Here is a 19396-nt window from a genome sequence, read left to right on the forward strand (position 1 = left end):
GAGCATGCTGGTATTCTTTAAATAAATGATTAAAAATGCCACAAAAATATAATAAGTGCTTTAAAATTCTTAAATTCATATAAGTGTAAATCTTAGTGTTTTTGAAAATGCTACTGTATTTTGTTATCGAGCATTTTTGAATCGCTAGTGATTACAATAACAATTTACGAATAGTGAAAACTTAAATTATTCCAAGAGAATTGATTAATAAATTTCATACAGTAAATAAATCATTGGGCTGCAAAAGTATGCAGATATATGACAACCAATAACAGAAATAAAAATAAAATCTTTAAAAATTTTATAAAGTGGCGAAGCATGCAAGAGCTATTTATTTATCTTGTAAACAATACATTTTCAGTAGAATCAGTACTTTAAAAAATTGATATACTTTGGAAACATGCTCTGCAATGTAGTTGTTTTGTGATGAAACTGTTGATAGTGATGCTTTGATAATGCTTTTGTTGATTTGCTCCACACAGTAAAACTGTAGAATTTATGTATACATAGCTCTTGCTTTTATGTATGGATGCAAATTATACAGCTTTTAATTTTTCATGAAACTTGCATACATATTAAAGTCAAGCGACTTTTCAGAATATTACAACATTATAAATCTCACACCTTGAGATTACTAAGGCTTATACACAGATTTCAAAGGAAAGAGTTTGTAAAGTTGTATAAGGGCCTTATTATTATTGATATAGACACAAGTATATAGTTTTCATTAATTAACACATTGTTATTGATGAAGATCTCTTTAATGATTCTTACATAAAGCTATTTGGATTTTTTTCCAGAGGAAAAACAAAGTTTCATTTAACCTGCGAGCACACGCACCGATCCGACGAACACTAGAACACGCGCCGGGTATGTCATACCCGAATAAAACATTTGTAATTAAAAATTTGCCGAATAAAATTAATCGATTTTTAAAAGAAATTAAAATGTAAAACCAAGTTAATACTTCATTTTAGACAAAATATGAAAGAATAAGGAGAGGTAAAATTATTTACGTACAATATTTTGAACATTGTTTACAAAATGAGGTCATATGTTCCATACATATACTCGTACTTTTGCTACAATTTTCACAAATGTATCTAGTCTTTCTATCTTTTTATCTTTTTTCGTGGGGCACTCTGTACACCTCTTGTAATTTTAGGTTTTTTGGGGGGTGGTTCATTGTTAACATGTTCATCGGTGGTCAGTGTTTGTCTAGAATCAGGAACTACAGATGCTCGTCGTCGTTCATTTTGAACATTTTCTATTAACTGCATCCCTAAGGCTTTGAGAAAAGTACGCCTGGTATGGTATTCCGTTGGTAGTTCCTTCTTTGATAGTAGAATTATTCTTGCATTAATGGCAGCCACGTTTAACACTGAAAAGAAAATCACCATAGGCCATCGACGTGCTACTCTTGCTGTAGAATACGCAGCTGCCATCTCATCTACAACATCGACTGCTCCTTTTGTCATGTTATATAATGTAATGATTTCAGGCTTTTTAGATTCCCCAGTAGATTCATCGATTTGATCGCCGGAATGCATTGTGGATAACAGGATCACACTCTTATTTTTTTTCGGCACATAAGATACAAGTGTTGTTTCTTTCTGAAAACCGAAAATTGAAGAATATACTTCTCTTTTCTCTGCCAGAAACTCAGGTGGGATTTCTCTCTCATTTTTACGCATTGTACCTACTATCGTAATTTTCTTCTTTAGGAGATCTTGAGATAATTCAAATCCCATATACCAATTATCAACTGTTAAATTTCGACCAGAGTTGTATAAGGGCCTTATTAAACGTTTGACAACTTCGCTTGCACCAAATTCAACTTGAAATGGCCCATCTGGTTGTTTACCAGCATAAATTTCCATACTCCAGGTATAAAATACCCTTGCGTCTACAAGAGCAAATATTTTTATGCCATACTTTGCTGGCTTGTTGGGCATATTTTGTTTGAAGGAACAACGACCTCTGAATGATTCCAACTTCTCATCAATGATCACATACTCTCCTAAAGTATAAGCCTTTTGGCAATTTGTGACAAAATTTCCAAAAAATTCTCTGATCGAAGCTAATTTATCAACGTCTCTTCTACTGGGACGATCTCTAATGTCATCAAAACGGAGGCATCGTAAAAGAAAGAGGAATCGGTTCATTGACATTTATTCCCGAACTATGTCCATTCCCGTTCTGCCTGTTGCCCACAAATCTCTTACGTTCACATGGGATGATTTATAAACTCCACATAAATACAGCAATCCAATTAAAGCTTTGATTTCCAACTCATTTGTTGCTTTCGCATCCCGTTCATGAGTGAAATTTCCACGTACAATCAATATAAATATTTGTATTGTCGACTACATGTTTTAACATATCTTCATCGATAAGCAGTGACCAGGAATCTAAAGGTGTTGAGACGTCTTTAGAATACTTCGTATTTCTAGGGAGTTTAGTTATAATATTTTTGGCTCCAATTCTAACATTAGTCCGGAATTTATTTTTGTTCCATTTTACTCCATTTTTTCCAACATAAAACTCATTGCTACATTGCAAAATTTCCTTTTCTGTTTCTGTATCTGAATCACTACTCTCTATGGATGAATCATGATGACTATTATATTCTTCGTCATCAACATCTTCATCGTCTTCACTAAATGAATCCTCATCAGAAGAAACTGTTTTAAGAATATTTCTCAATCTTTTCATCTCTTCATCGTAAGGAATATACGGCGTCATGCTTACAACTCAAGAAAAACCTATACTTGAAAAAAAAAAGCTTGAAAACGAGAAGTGCGAAGTGACTCACTGAGAAACATGAGTACATGCGCGGGTATGAGATGCCCAAACAATGCTGTTCCTAAAAAACCGTTGCACCTGTCACCTTAGGAATTTCCCGCATTTAAGTATGTGGCCTTGAACTCAGCTACACCAAGTTTCGTCCTTTTATGAAAGAATAAGTGATAAATATACAAAAAGAAAAATGCCCATGGGTATGACATACCCATTGCGTGTGCTCGCGGGTTAAGAAAATAAACCATAGAATATTCTTAATTTTATTATAAACTTTCATTACATCACATGAATCTGTAAACACTGAACTAATCGTTTTCAATTTAAATCACAAATGTATTCTTCATATTGATTTATTGACAGTATGAATAATGACCAAAACTTAATATTATCTGTATATAATAAGAAATCATTGATACATAGGGTAAAAATAAGCATGAAGTTAGACTATATTAGCATGCTAATGGATCAACTAATGGCAAAAGACTTAAAAAACTTTACCTAATCATTTATACAAGATTATTTAATGAACACAAAATGTATAGGAGTTACTCCAACCCTTTTTTGACCGCAGACACATTCTAACATATATTTTGAGATCTTGTACCCTTATGACTCAACATTCAAGCAGATTTCAGGCATGATAGACTTTTAAGTGCTTCTTTGTCATGAAATTATCTTATGATCATTTCATTCAACTACTACAAATCAAGGAAAGGAGAATTAATTACCAGTGTTTTATACTTTTAGCCACTTGATAACGTTACATAATATGGATTAACTCAAAGCAAATTCTACTGATTATAATCAGATAATTGCATATCTCTTCTGAGAATTTAGATTCTTCCGCATTCATTTCTTTGCAGATCTTGCTCTAAATGGATTTCAATACATATTTACCACTAATAATCGCAAATGATAATAAATAACAAATTAATTTTTATTCTAAACATGATTTGGGGTAGTTGCATAGGCGTTTTCGTGTTTTTCCTCATGTGTAATGTGTATATGAGCCAGTTTCCCTTAGAAAGTTCTCCAGGAAGCCATCCTTCCTTGTAGGCAGTTAGCTCTCGAGTGTTTTAATCAAATAAAAACATATTTTTAAACTACAATATCAAATTTTGTATTTTGTCCTTATTTATTTCACTAAATAATTAAAGTCCTCTTTAGTACATACACATATCAGGCGCTATTTTATCTTCATTTACAAAATAAAACAGTTGAAGCAGTTTTAGGACTTTTCTCTCATGGGGAAAAAATATCTGCATTTAATCCATTTGCTTTATGAAAACTGAAGTTTTCATACCAAACGAACTTCTTACAATATAACCTTCCATACGAACTCTCTTATTTACCATATAAACCATTTCGGATCTTTGCTTTGGTAAATGGTCTAAGGCCTTTTACCAGTATATGGCTGTCATAATCCCTAAGGAAGCATATTAGAAAAACAAAACGGTCAGCTATACGCAGGGTTTAATTTCAAAAATTAGAAGTACCAGAGCCGTATAGAAGACCTTCAGGAAAGAGGAACAAGAATAAATAAGAGAATAAGATGACTAATCAAATCATTAACAATTAAAAAATTAAATAATTCATTATTAAAAAAATTAATGGTTAAAGTAATTAAATAATTAAAATTTAATAGTATGCAAAGTGATAAATTAGAATTTAATAAGCAATTTTTAATATAATTTTATTATTAAAAATAAAGTTTCCAAGACCAGATTTCTACTGAAATTATTGTTCAGTTACATAAAAGAAGTGCTAAAGCCTTCTTATTTAGGGCTCCGGCTAAAATTATGAATTTTTCCTAAAACTAAGAAGTATCGGAGCCAGCCTCCGGTGGGCTCCGACGCAATTTAAGCCCTGGCTATACGGATATCTTGGTAAAGCAAGAGAAGAACCCATCTTTGGTCATGACCAAACATGGCGCATGATGTGTTTTGATTGTAAACCACATGAGAGGCGGAGTTTAAATACGTCAAAATGACGTCACCAAAGCCAACCAATCAAAATTTCCTGCCAAGTTGAAATTTAGTCTCACCCGTAAATTTTTTCTGCATGGTTAAAATATTTATTGTTATCATGGTAAAATATCAATAGTGTATCCTCATGCTACAATATTTGTGCTGATAAGTGTTTATTAATTAAAGTGAAAATTATCTATCAGTATGCCCGACGATATTCCACCAGAGCCACAAATCACACGCGTTGCGGTGAAACCACCGCCTTTCTGGAAAAATAATCCTTCATTGTGGTTCGCTCAGATCGAAGCACAATTTTCTATCGCTCGCATTAGTGAGGATTCTACAAAATTCAACCATGTAGTCGCAGCAATTGAGTCTGATATTCTGAATTCAGTGCATGACTTAATTCTCAAACCACCTGATTGTGATAAATACTCCAAACTGAAACAGCGGCTCATTGAAATCTATTCAGAAAGTGAATCTTCAAAAATACGTACTTTACTACAAGGACTTGAACTTGGAGATCAGCGACCTTCATACTTGCTGTCACGAATGCGTGATCTGGCAGGAAGCCATTTTAGTGACGACTTGTTGAAGTCACTATGGCTTTCGCGTCTCCCTAATAACATACAAATAATTCTCGCTGCTTCCAATGAAGATCTAACACGTTTAGCAGCAATGGCTGACAAAATTAATGAACTTGTTACTCCAGCTTATGTGGGAGCGACTAAATTTCAACTCGGCAGGAAAATTTGATTGGTCAACGGTACACGTCACATGTGACGTCAAAAGCGGGGTGTTTTAGATTTACCCCACAGGATTACCTGCCATTTTCGGTTGCTTGTTTTCTGAGCTCTGCAGTGATATTTTTTGGCGAGCTAAAAGAATTTTTTGATAAAATATTTTAATTGGTAATTTAGATATTGTTTGCTTGTAATTAAACACGTGATTACAAATTATTGTAAAGTATTTATTTTTGAGACAAACTTTTTGTAATCTATTTATTTTTCATATATTGCCTTTTGAGAACAGATAAATTTAGCTGAAATTTCCTTTGTTGAACAAAGGAAAATGAAAAATGTTTCAGAATAGCAAACCGTGTTAGTTTCAGTCAAACATTAAATATTTTATACCATTTTTTGTGTCAAACATTAAATATTTTAATATCATATGCTACCATTTTTTTGTGTCAAACATTAAATATTTTAATATCATATGCTACCATTTTTTTTGTGTCAAACATTAAATATTTTAATATATGCTACAGTTTATATTCATTTTTTTAATATTTCTGATGACAAAATAAGTTTTTTGTTTTCTATTGTAGTACATAACTTTTTGTTATAACAATGGAATATGAAAAGATAGCAGTATTTGAATGTATGTACTGCTGCAAAAAGTACAAAAAGAAAAAGGTTTTATATGAACACATTCGGGAAGTACATAAAGTACCTGTTGTGGCTGAAGGAAATTTGAAATGTCCTATTAATGCCTGCAATTTTTCATGTAGAACGTTTGAAGAGTTAAGAAATCAGGCAAGAGATCAACATGGATACACTCTTAACTCCGTTGAAATGACATTTAATACATATGAAGGTAAGATATTAGAAATTTGCATTTTCTGCGATAAACGTTTTTAATTTGAATTACCCCAACTGAGTACAAATTACTATTTTTGCAAATTCATTCATCAAGTTGGGGAATAAAATACATCTATTTTTGTGAGTATAATTGATAACAGAATAATTTCGTTAGCATCTTGCTTTTTTCTGTTAGCCTGATAAACCCCCATTATTCTTCAGTAAAAATATTTCAAATAATAATTATTATTAATAATATTAAGATTAAGTAATATTTCTCTTCCTCAACTATTTGAAATATGAAGTAAACATTTTCTAAATAATAAAAACATATATAGAGATGTACTGCTACATAATTATTTATACATGTAATTCAGTGCTTCATTAAAAAAAAAAAAGACTATCCTGTTATTACACAAACGGATCTCTTAATGCATATGTATGATGAAGATATCAAAAATAATGTGGACCTAATAAAAAAAATTGTTAAAATCTTTATTAAAGTGGCAACCTTCAATCGTAAGTTTAGTATCATAATGATAGACACTTATTATATGTAAATGAGGCTTAAAATTTATTATATGTTATTTTAAAACTACTTAAAGAAATTTATTCAATGTCTTAAAATTTTAATAACCTATACACATTGTATCAGTTATCAAGAAACAGGCTACAATGTTTTTTTACTTTAGACATAGGCCAGATGACACTCATGCTATGGAAAATGTCTGATGACAATTTGTCTCTTAAGAATAAATTTCTTGCATTATTATACAACTTTGGGGAATATGTTTTAAGTCTAGTTTAGCTGGAACATGAGTACTAGTAACTGTCAAATAGGAAGAAAAATATGCCAATGTACAACTTAAAATAGAGTCGTAGCTAGGGTTTTCAGCGCCCAGGGACAACTGAAGGTTTCGCACCCTCTACTGCTTGCCATGGATGGAAAACATTTAATTCTAAAATGTCGTAACATCAGTTTGGTGCCCCTTCGAATCTGCGCCCGGGGACAGATGCCCTCCTCTAGCTACGCCCCTGACTTAAAATTAGGCAACTTTATTTCAGTGTAGATTTTAAATAAAACTATCAGTTTTGAGAGCAATTAGACACAGGTCCCTCTTCTTGAAGAGAAAAAAAATTCTGCTAAAGTGACCAGTATCTATTTACAATCAGTGCCAAAATAAGATTTTGGTTAGTTTTAAATTAGTAATTTTGTTTTAAAGATTAACTAGTTCACAATTATAATGGGCTTTTATATTGTACGTAGGCTAATGTTTACCCTTCAAATTTAGATTTCTTACAATGGAAAATTGAGGAAGAACGAAGGGAAAAAATTTCTTACTTTTTGAGAAGTACAATAACTCTTAAAGAAGGTGGGAAAAAGAGTTACTTCCTTTGTAATTGATCTGGATTTTATAATTCTAAAAGTAAAGGTGTAAGAGCTATAAAATCACAAGGTACCTGCAAAATAGAGGGGCACTGTCCATCTACTATTGAAGTTACCAGTAATGGCATTATTAAGATTTTATATTTCCAAACACACGTGGGACACACAGTAGATCTAGAACATTTGCCGTTAACAAAAGATTTGCGAGAAGTGATTGCAGGTAAGTTTCTTTATGAACTTGATTGTGAAATTCAATATAAAACAGACATTATTATACAACATTATCATATAAATGCAATATTTTCAGGTAAGTTAAAAGAAGGCATTCCACCACAGAAAATATTAGATTCCACAAGGAACAGTATTAAAGAAGACATTTACAGGGAGCATTTATTGACAAAAAAAGACATACATAACATTTCTAATTCTTACTGTATTGGTAATGATGAACAATATCATCCAACTGATGCTGTCAGTTTAAGGATCTGGATAGAAAAAAATGAAATGTTTAGATGATAATTCAGTTCTTTTTGTAAAATTCCAAGGAGAAGCAGCAGATCAGCACTTGAAAATTAGTGACTTCTGCATCATCATAATGACAAATGTTCAAAAGCATATGCTTTTAAAGTTTGGATCCGATAGCATATGCATCGATAGCACACATGGGACTAATGCTTACGATTTTCAATTATCGACAGTTTTAGTCATAGACGAGTTTAATTCAGGATTTCCTGCTGCTTTTTGCCTAAGCAATAGAGTAAATTTAGGTTCAATGCAAAAATTTTTTCAGTGTATTAGGGACAAAGTTGGACTGCTGTCTGTAAACTGCTTTATGAGTGATGATGCACCAGTATATTATACTGCATGGACATCAGTAATGTGTGATGCCAAATTTAGGATTCTATGCACCTGGCACGTTAAAAAGGCATGGCTGCAAGCAGCAAATTCAATTCTCCCCTCAAAGCGAAAGGAAGTTTTGAAATTTTTAAATGTAGTATCTGAATGTCATGATATAAAAGAATTTGAAGCACTGATATCTGATTTCCTCAGCAAACTCTTTGCTGATAGAGATACAGACAAGTTTACTAATTATTTTGCTTCAAATTATGCAAACAGATGCGAGTTGTGGGCTAAATGTTATAGAAAAAGATGTAACATCACAACTAACAATCATCTTGAAGCACTGCATCGAGTTTTAAATTATTCTTATCTTGATGGATTGAAAAACAAGAGGGTTGATAGGTGCATTGCGAAGCTTATTAATATGGTGCAAGATAAACGGTTCCAGAGATTTATCAAAACAACAAAAGGGCCAAACACATCAAAGATCAACCAAACAAATTTACGATACAACAGAGCAATAAATTTTCCAGCTAATAATATCACAGAAATCAATGAGTTTTCTTGGCATGTGATTTCAGAAAGTGACCCTACTCTTGAATATACTGTTACTCAAATACATACACAATGCATTAATTGTAACATTGTTTGTAAATGGTGCAAAATTTGTAACGATGCATTTGTATGCACATGCACAGATGCCACGATTAAAGGAAGTGTCTGTAAACATATACATGCAATAATTTTAAAGACAAGATTACTTAATAGAGAACAGTCAGCTAAAACTAAAGAATCAAATGATGTAAAACTCTTTCTTGATCTATCAGCACAAAAATTAAAAAAATCAGGAACCAAGCACCATATTATAAATCAACTGAGTATCATATCAAAACTTGTAACATCAACAACAGTAAATAATATAACTTTGGGAGATATTGAAAACACACTGAATAAAGTGATTACAAAATTAAAGAACGAAAAGCCGAAATTGAAAATGGTGAACTATGAACCTACAAATAAAAAAGCAGGGAAACAAAAGAATTTCTTTTTTACGAGAAAGAAAAGAAAAAGTCCATGCAGTACTGAAAATATTGCAACAACTTCATACAAGAAAGCTGCTATAGATGCCATTGGAAATAATGAAACTCTTATAATTCATGATTCTTTTGATCATATATATTGATATCTCATCATGTAAATATATTGTATATAAAATAATCTCTAAATAGTTTATAAATTAAAAACAGTATATAAATTTAAAATGCTCTTAATCTTGTCACTACTTCATCCTTGCTAGTTACACAAGTAATTTATTAATCAGTTTTTGATCTCATATTCTGTCGCAGTATTTCACTACTAAATTATTAGTGTAAAGTTCTCCAGTTGATGGTACACATACAGTACAGTTAGCAACATCATTTTACAAAACATCGACATATAATGTGTTTATTAGGACGTATCACAACAATATGTGCAAAAGAACTAAAAGTTTCAGCATGAAATATGCAGTTACAGATTCAGTCAAATATAGATAGTAACATCATATACAGATAGAGAACATAATAGGAATAACAATCGCACTTGATTATTACAAAGGAAAATCATAATTCAGTATCTGCTGACAAATCAGAGCATGCTGGTATTCTTTAAATAAATGATTAAAAATGCCACAAAAATATAATAAGTGCTTTAAAATTCTTAAATTCATATAAGTGTAAATCTTAGTGTTTTTGAAAATGCTACTGTATTTTGTTATCGAGCATTTTTGAATCGCTAGTGATTACAATAACAATTTACGAATAGTGAAAACTTAAATTATTCCAAGAGAATTGATTAATAAATTTCATACAGTAAATAAATCATTGGGCTGCAAAAGTATGCAGATATATGACAACCAATAACAGAAATAAAAATAAAATCTTTAAAAATTTTATAAAGTGGCGAAGCATGCAAGAGCTATTTATTTATCTTGTAAACAATACATTTTCAGTAGAATCAGTACTTTAAAAAATTGATATACTTTGGAAACATGCTCTGCAATGTAGTTGTTTTGTGATGAAACTGTTGATAGTGATGCTTTGATAATGCTTTTGTTGATTTGCTCCACACAGTAAAACTGTAGAATTTATGTATACATAGCTCTTGCTTTTATGTATGGATGCAAATTATACAGCTTTTAATTTTTCATGAAACTTGCATACATATTAAAGTCAAGCGACTTTTCAGAATATTACAACATTATAAATCTCACACCTTGAGATTACTAAGGCTTATACACAGATTTCAAAGGAAAGAGTTTGTAAAGTTGTATAAGGGCCTTATTATTATTGATATAGACACAAGTATATAGTTTTCATTAATTAACACATTGTTATTGATGAAGATCTCTTTAATGATTCTTACATAAAGCTATTTGGATTTTTTTCCAGAGGAAAAACAAAGTTTCATTTAACCTGCGAGCACACGCACCGATCCGACGAACACTAGAACACGCGCCGGGTATGTCATACCCGAATAAAACATTTGTAATTAAAAATTTGCCGAATAAAATTAATCGATTTTTAAAAGAAATTAAAATGTAAAACCAAGTTAATACTTCATTTTAGACAAAATATGAAAGAATAAGGAGAGGTAAAATTATTTACGTACAATATTTTGAACATTGTTTACAAAATGAGGTCATATGTTCCATACATATACTCGTACTTTTGCTACAATTTTCACAAATGTATCTAGTCTTTCTATCTTTTTATCTTTTTTCGTGGGGCACTCTGTACACCTCTTGTAATTTTAGGTTTTTTGGGGGGTGGTTCATTGTTAACATGTTCATCGGTGGTCAGTGTTTGTCTAGAATCAGGAACTACAGATGCTCGTCGTCGTTCATTTTGAACATTTTCTATTAACTGCATCCCTAAGGCTTTGAGAAAAGTACGCCTGGTATGGTATTCCGTTGGTAGTTCCTTCTTTGATAGTAGAATTATTCTTGCATTAATGGCAGCCACGTTTAACACTGAAAAGAAAATCACCATAGGCCATCGACGTGCTACTCTTGCTGTAGAATACGCAGCTGCCATCTCATCTACAACATCGACTGCTCCTTTTGTCATGTTATATAATGTAATGATTTCAGGCTTTTTAGATTCCCCAGTAGATTCATCGATTTGATCGCCGGAATGCATTGTGGATAACAGGATCACACTCTTATTTTTTTTCGGCACATAAGATACAAGTGTTGTTTCTTTCTGAAAACCGAAAATTGAAGAATATACTTCTCTTTTCTCTGCCAGAAACTCAGGTGGGATTTCTCTCTCATTTTTACGCATTGTACCTACTATCGTAATTTTCTTCTTTAGGAGATCTTGAGATAATTCAAATCCCATATACCAATTATCAACTGTTAAATTTCGACCAGAGTTGTATAAGGGCCTTATTAAACGTTTGACAACTTCGCTTGCACCAAATTCAACTTGAAATGGCCCATCTGGTTGTTTACCAGCATAAATTTCCATACTCCAGGTATAAAATACCCTTGCGTCTACAAGAGCAAATATTTTTATGCCATACTTTGCTGGCTTGTTGGGCATATTTTGTTTGAAGGAACAACGACCTCTGAATGATTCCAACTTCTCATCAATGATCACATACTCTCCTAAAGTATAAGCCTTTTGGCAATTTGTGACAAAATTTCCAAAAAATTCTCTGATCGAAGCTAATTTATCAACGTCTCTTCTACTGGGACGATCTCTAATGTCATCAAAACGGAGGCATCGTAAAAGAAAGAGGAATCGGTTCATTGACATTTATTCCCGAACTATGTCCATTCCCGTTCTGCCTGTTGCCCACAAATCTCTTACGTTCACATGGGATGATTTATAAACTCCACATAAATACAGCAATCCAATTAAAGCTTTGATTTCCAACTCATTTGTTGCTTTCGCATCCCGTTCATGAGTGAAATTTCCACGTACAATCAATATAAATATTTGTATTGTCGACTACATGTTTTAACATATCTTCATCGATAAGCAGTGACCAGGAATCTAAAGGTGTTGAGACGTCTTTAGAATACTTCGTATTTCTAGGGAGTTTAGTTATAATATTTTTGGCTCCAATTCTAACATTAGTCCGGAATTTATTTTTGTTCCATTTTACTCCATTTTTTCCAACATAAAACTCATTGCTACATTGCAAAATTTCCTTTTCTGTTTCTGTATCTGAATCACTACTCTCTATGGATGAATCATGATGACTATTATATTCTTCGTCATCAACATCTTCATCGTCTTCACTAAATGAATCCTCATCAGAAGAAACTGTTTTAAGAATATTTCTCAATCTTTTCATCTCTTCATCGTAAGGAATATACGGCGTCATGCTTACAACTCAAGAAAAACCTATACTTGAAAAAAAAAAGCTTGAAAACGAGAAGTGCGAAGTGACTCACTGAGAAACATGAGTACATGCGCGGGTATGAGATGCCCAAACAATGCTGTTCCTAAAAAACCGTTGCACCTGTCACCTTAGGAATTTCCCGCATTTAAGTATGTGGCCTTGAACTCAGCTACACCAAGTTTCGTCCTTTTATGAAAGAATAAGTGATAAATATACAAAAAGAAAAATGCCCATGGGTATGACATACCCATTGCGTGTGCTCGCGGGTTAAGAAAATAAACCATAGAATATTCTTAATTTTATTATAAACTTTCATTACATCACATGAATCTGTAAACACTGAACTAATCGTTTTCAATTTAAATCACAAATGTATTCTTCATATTGATTTATTGACAGTATGAATAATGACCAAAACTTAATATTATCTGTATATAATAAGAAATCATTGATACATAGGGTAAAAATAAGCATGAAGTTAGACTATATTAGCATGCTAATGGATCAACTAATGGCAAAAGACTTAAAAAACTTTACCTAATCATTTATACAAGATTATTTAATGAACACAAAATGTATAGGAGTTACTCCAACCCTTTTTTGACCGCAGACACATTCTAACATATATTTTGAGATCTTGTACCCTTATGACTCAACATTCAAGCAGATTTCAGGCATGATAGACTTTTAAGTGCTTCTTTGTCATGAAATTATCTTATGATCATTTCATTCAACTACTACAAATCAAGGAAAGGAGAATTAATTACCAGTGTTTTATACTTTTAGCCACTTGATAACGTTACATAATATGGATTAACTCAAAGCAAATTCTACTGATTATAATCAGATAATTGCATATCTCTTCTGAGAATTTAGATTCTTCCGCATTCATTTCTTTGCAGATCTTGCTCTAAATGGATTTCAATACATATTTACCACTAATAATCGCAAATGATAATAAATAACAAATTAATTTTTATTCTAAACATGATTTGGGGTAGTTGCATAGGCGTTTTCGTGTTTTTCCTCATGTGTAATGTGTATATGAGCCAGTTTCCCTTAGAAAGTTCTCCAGGAAGCCATCCTTCCTTGTAGGCAGTTAGCTCTCGAGTGTTTTAATCAAATAAAAACATATTTTTAAACTACAATATCAAATTTTGTATTTTGTCCTTATTTATTTCACTAAATAATTAAAGTCCTCTTTAGTACATACACATATCAGGCGCTATTTTATCTTCATTTACAAAATAAAACAGTTGAAGCAGTTTTAGGACTTTTCTCTCATGGGGAAAAAATATCTGCATTTAATCCATTTGCTTTATGAAAACTGAAGTTTTCATACCAAACGAACTTCTTACAATATAACCTTCCATACGAACTCTCTTATTTACCATATAAACCATTTCGGATCTTTGCTTTGGTAAATGGTCTAAGGCCTTTTACCAGTATATGGCTGTCATAATCCCTAAGGAAGCATATTAGAAAAACAAAACGGTCAGCTATACGCAGGGTTTAATTTCAAAAATTAGAAGTACCAGAGCCGTATAGAAGACCTTCAGGAAAGAGGAACAAGAATAAATAAGAGAATAAGATGACTAATCAAATCATTAACAATTAAAAAATTAAATAATTCATTATTAAAAAAATTAATGGTTAAAGTAATTAAATAATTAAAATTTAATAGTATGCAAAGTGATAAATTAGAATTTAATAAGCAATTTTTAATATAATTTTATTATTAAAAATAAAGTTTCCAAGACCAGATTTCTACTGAAATTATTGTTCAGTTACATAAAAGAAGTGCTAAAGCCTTCTTATTTAGGGCTCCGGCTAAAATTATGAATTTTTCCTAAAACTAAGAAGTATCGGAGCCAGCCTCCGGTGGGCTCCGACGCAATTTAAGCCCTGGCTATACGGATATCTTGGTAAAGCAAGAGAAGAACCCATCTTTGGTCATGACCAAACATGGCGCATGATGTGTTTTGATTGTAAACCACATGAGAGGCGGAGTTTAAATACGTCAAAATGACGTCACCAAAGCCAACCAATCAAAATTTCCTGCCAAGTTGAAATTTAGTCTCACCCGTAAATTTTTTCTGCATGGTTAAAATATTTATTGTTATCATGGTAAAATATCAATAGTGTATCCTCATGCTACAATATTTGTGCTGATAAGTGTTTATTAATTAAAGTGAAAATTATCTATCAGTATGCCCGACGATATTCCACCAGAGCCACAAATCACACGCGTTGCGGTGAAACCACCGCCTTTCTGGAAAAATAATCCTTCATTGTGGTTCGCTCAGATCGAAGCACAATTTTCTATCGCTCGCATTAGTGAGGATTCTACAAAATTCAACCATGTAGTCGCAGCAATTGAGTCTGATATTCTGAATTCAGTGCATGACTTAATTCTCAAACCACCTGATTGTGATAAATACTCCAAACTGAAACAGCGGCTCATTGAAATCTATTCAGAAAGTGAATCTTCAAAAATACGTACTTTACTACAAGGACTTGAACTTGGAGATCAGCGACCTTCATACTTGCTGTCACGAATGCGTGATCTGGCAGGAAGCCATTTTAGTGACGACTTGTTGAAGTCACTATGGCTTTCGCGTCTCCCTAATAACATACAAATAATTCTCGCTGCTTCCAATGAAGATCTAACACGTTTAGCAGCAATGGCTGACAAAATTAATGAACTTGTTACTCCAGCTTATGTGGGAGCGACTAAATTTCAACTCGGCAGGAAAATTTGATTGGTCAACGGTACACGTCACATGTGACGTCAAAAGCGGGGTGTTTTAGATTTACCCCACAGGATTACCTGCCATTTTCGGTTGCTTGTTTTCTGAGCTCTGCAGTGATATTTTTTGGCGAGCTAAAAGAATTTTTTGATAAAATATTTTAATTGGTAATTTAGATATTGTTTGCTTGTAATTAAACACGTGATTACAAATTATTGTAAAGTATTTATTTTTGAGACAAACTTTTTGTAATCTATTTATTTTTCATATATTGCCTTTTGAGAACAGATAAATTTAGCTGAAATTTCCTTTGTTGAACAAAGGAAAATGAAAAATGTTTCAGAATAGCAAACCGTGTTAGTTTCAGTCAAACATTAAATATTTTATACCATTTTTTGTGTCAAACATTAAATATTTTAATATCATATGCTACCATTTTTTTGTGTCAAACATTAAATATTTTAATATCATATGCTACCATTTTTTTTGTGTCAAACATTAAATATTTTAATATATGCTACAGTTTATATTCATTTTTTTAATATTTCTGATGACAAAATAAGTTTTTTGTTTTCTATTGTAGTACATAACTTTTTGTTATAACAATGGAATATGAAAAGATAGCAGTATTTGAATGTATGTACTGCTGCAAAAAGTACAAAAAGAAAAAGGTTTTATATGAACACATTCGGGAAGTACATAAAGTACCTGTTGTGGCTGAAGGAAATTTGAAATGTCCTATTAATGCCTGCAATTTTTCATGTAGAACGTTTGAAGAGTTAAGAAATCAGGCAAGAGATCAACATGGATACACTCTTAACTCCGTTGAAATGACATTTAATACATATGAAGGTAAGATATTAGAAATTTGCATTTTCTGCGATAAACGTTTTTAATTTGAATTACCCCAACTGAGTACAAATTACTATTTTTGCAAATTCATTCATCAAGTTGGGGAATAAAATACATCTATTTTTGTGAGTATAATTGATAACAGAATAATTTCGTTAGCATCTTGCTTTTTTCTGTTAGCCTGATAAACCCCCATTATTCTTCAGTAAAAATATTTCAAATAATAATTATTATTAATAATATTAAGATTAAGTAATATTTCTCTTCCTCAACTATTTGAAATATGAAGTAAACATTTTCTAAATAATAAAAACATATATAGAGATGTACTGCTACATAATTATTTATACATGTAATTCAGTGCTTCATTAAAAAAAAAAAGACTATCCTGTTATTACACAAACGGATCTCTTAATGCATATGTATGATGAAGATATCAAAAATAATGTGGACCTAATAAAAAAATTGTTAAAATCTTTATTAAAGTGGCAACCTTCAATCGTAAGTTTAGTATCATAATGATAGACACTTATTATATGTAAATGAGGCTTAAAATTTATTATATGTTATTTTAAAACTACTTAAAGAAATTTATTCAATGTCTTAAAATTTTAATAACCTATACACATTGTATCAGTTATCAAGAAACAGGCTACAATGTTTTTTTACTTTAGACATAGGCCAGATGACACTCATGCTATGGAAAATGTCTGATGACAATTTGTCTCTTAAGAATAAATTTCTTGCATTATTATACAACTTTGGGGAATATGTTTTAAGTCTAGTTTAGCTGGAACATGAGTACTAGTAACTGTCAAATAGGAAGAAAAATATGCCAATGTACAACTTAAAATAGAGTCGTAGCTAGGGTTTTCAGCGCCCAGGGACAACTGAAGGTTTCGCACCCTCTACTGCTTGCCATGGATGGAAAACATTTAATTCTAAAATGTCGTAACATCAGTTTGGTGCCCCTTCGAATCTGCGCCCGGGGACAGATGCCCTCCTCTAGCTACGCCCCTGACTTAAAATTAGGCAACTTTATTTCAGTGTAGATTTTAAATAAAACTATCAGTTTTGAGAGCAATTAGACACAGGTCCCTCTTCTTGAAGAGAAAAAAAATTCTGCTAAAGTGACCAGTATCTATTTACAATCAGTGCCAAAATAAGATTTTGGTTAGTTTTAAATTAGTAATTTTGTTTTAAAGATTAACTAGTTCACAATTATAATGGGCTTTTATATTGTACGTAGGCTAATGTTTACCCTTCAAATTTAGATTTCTTACAATGGAAAATTGAGGAAGAACGAAGGGAAAAAATTTCTTACTTTTTGAGAAGTACAATAACTCTTAAAGAAGGTGGGAAAAAGAGTTACTTCCTTTGTAATTGATCTGGATTTTATAATTCTAAAAGTAAAGGTGTAAGAGCTATAAAATCACAAGGTACCTGCAAAATAGAGGGGCACTGTCCATCTACTATTGAAGTTACCAGTAATGGCATTATTAAGATTTTATATTTCCAAACACACGTGGGACACACAGTAGATCTAGAACATTTGCCGTTAACAAAAGATTTGCGAGAAGTGATTGCAGGTAAGTTTCTTTATGAACTTGATTGTGAAATTCAATATAAAACAGACATTATTATACAACATTATCATATAAATGCAATATTTTCAGGTAAGTTAAAAGAAGGCATTCCACCACAGAAAATATTAGATTCCACAAGGAACAGTATTAAAGAAGACATTTACAGGGAGCATTTATTGACAAAAAAAGACATACATAACATTTCTAATTCTTACTGTATTGGTAATGATGAACAATATCATCCAACTGATGCTGTCAGTTTAAGGATCTGGATAGAAAAAAATGAAATGTTTAGATGATAATTCAGTTCTTTTTGTAAAATTCCAAGGAGAAGCAGCAGATCAGCACTTGAAAATTAGTGACTTCTGCATCATCATAATGACAAATGTTCAAAAGCATATGCTTTTAAAGTTTGGATCCGATAGCATATGCATCGATAGCACACATGGGACTAATGCTTACGATTTTCAATTATCGACAGTTTTAGTCATAGACGAGTTTAATTCAGGATTTCCTGCTGCTTTTTGCCTAAGCAATAGAGTAAATTTAGGTTCAATGCAAAAATTTTTTCAGTGTATTAGGGACAAAGTTGGACTGCTGTCTGTAAACTGCTTTATGAGTGATGATGCACCAGTATATTATACTGCATGGACATCAGTAATGTGTGATGCCAAATTTAGGATTCTATGCACCTGGCACGTTAAAAAGGCATGGCTGCAAGCAGCAAATTCAATTCTCCCCTCAAAGCGAAAGGAAGTTTTGAAATTTTTAAATGTAGTATCTGAATGTCATGATATAAAAGAATTTGAAGCACTGATATCTGATTTCCTCAGCAAACTCTTTGCTGATAGAGATACAGACAAGTTTACTAATTATTTTGCTTCAAATTATGCAAACAGATGCGAGTTGTGGGCTAAATGTTATAGAAAAAGATGTAACATCACAACTAACAATCATCTTGAAGCACTGCATCGAGTTTTAAATTATTCTTATCTTGATGGATTGAAAAACAAGAGGGTTGATAGGTGCATTGCGAAGCTTATTAATATGGTGCAAGATAAACGGTTCCAGAGATTTATCAAAACAACAAAAGGGCCAAACACATCAAAGATCAACCAAACAAATTTACGATACAACAGAGCAATAAATTTTCCAGCTAATAATATCACAGAAATCAATGAGTTTTCTTGGCATGTGATTTCAGAAAGTGACCCTACTCTTGAATATACTGTTACTCAAA

The sequence above is a fragment of the Stegodyphus dumicola genome, chromosome 3, assembly GCF_044657685.1.
Source record: "Stegodyphus dumicola isolate Sdum_Otavi_A_Nest chromosome 3, ASM4465768v1".
Classification (NCBI taxonomy): Eukaryota; Metazoa; Arthropoda; class Arachnida; order Araneae; family Eresidae; genus Stegodyphus; species Stegodyphus dumicola.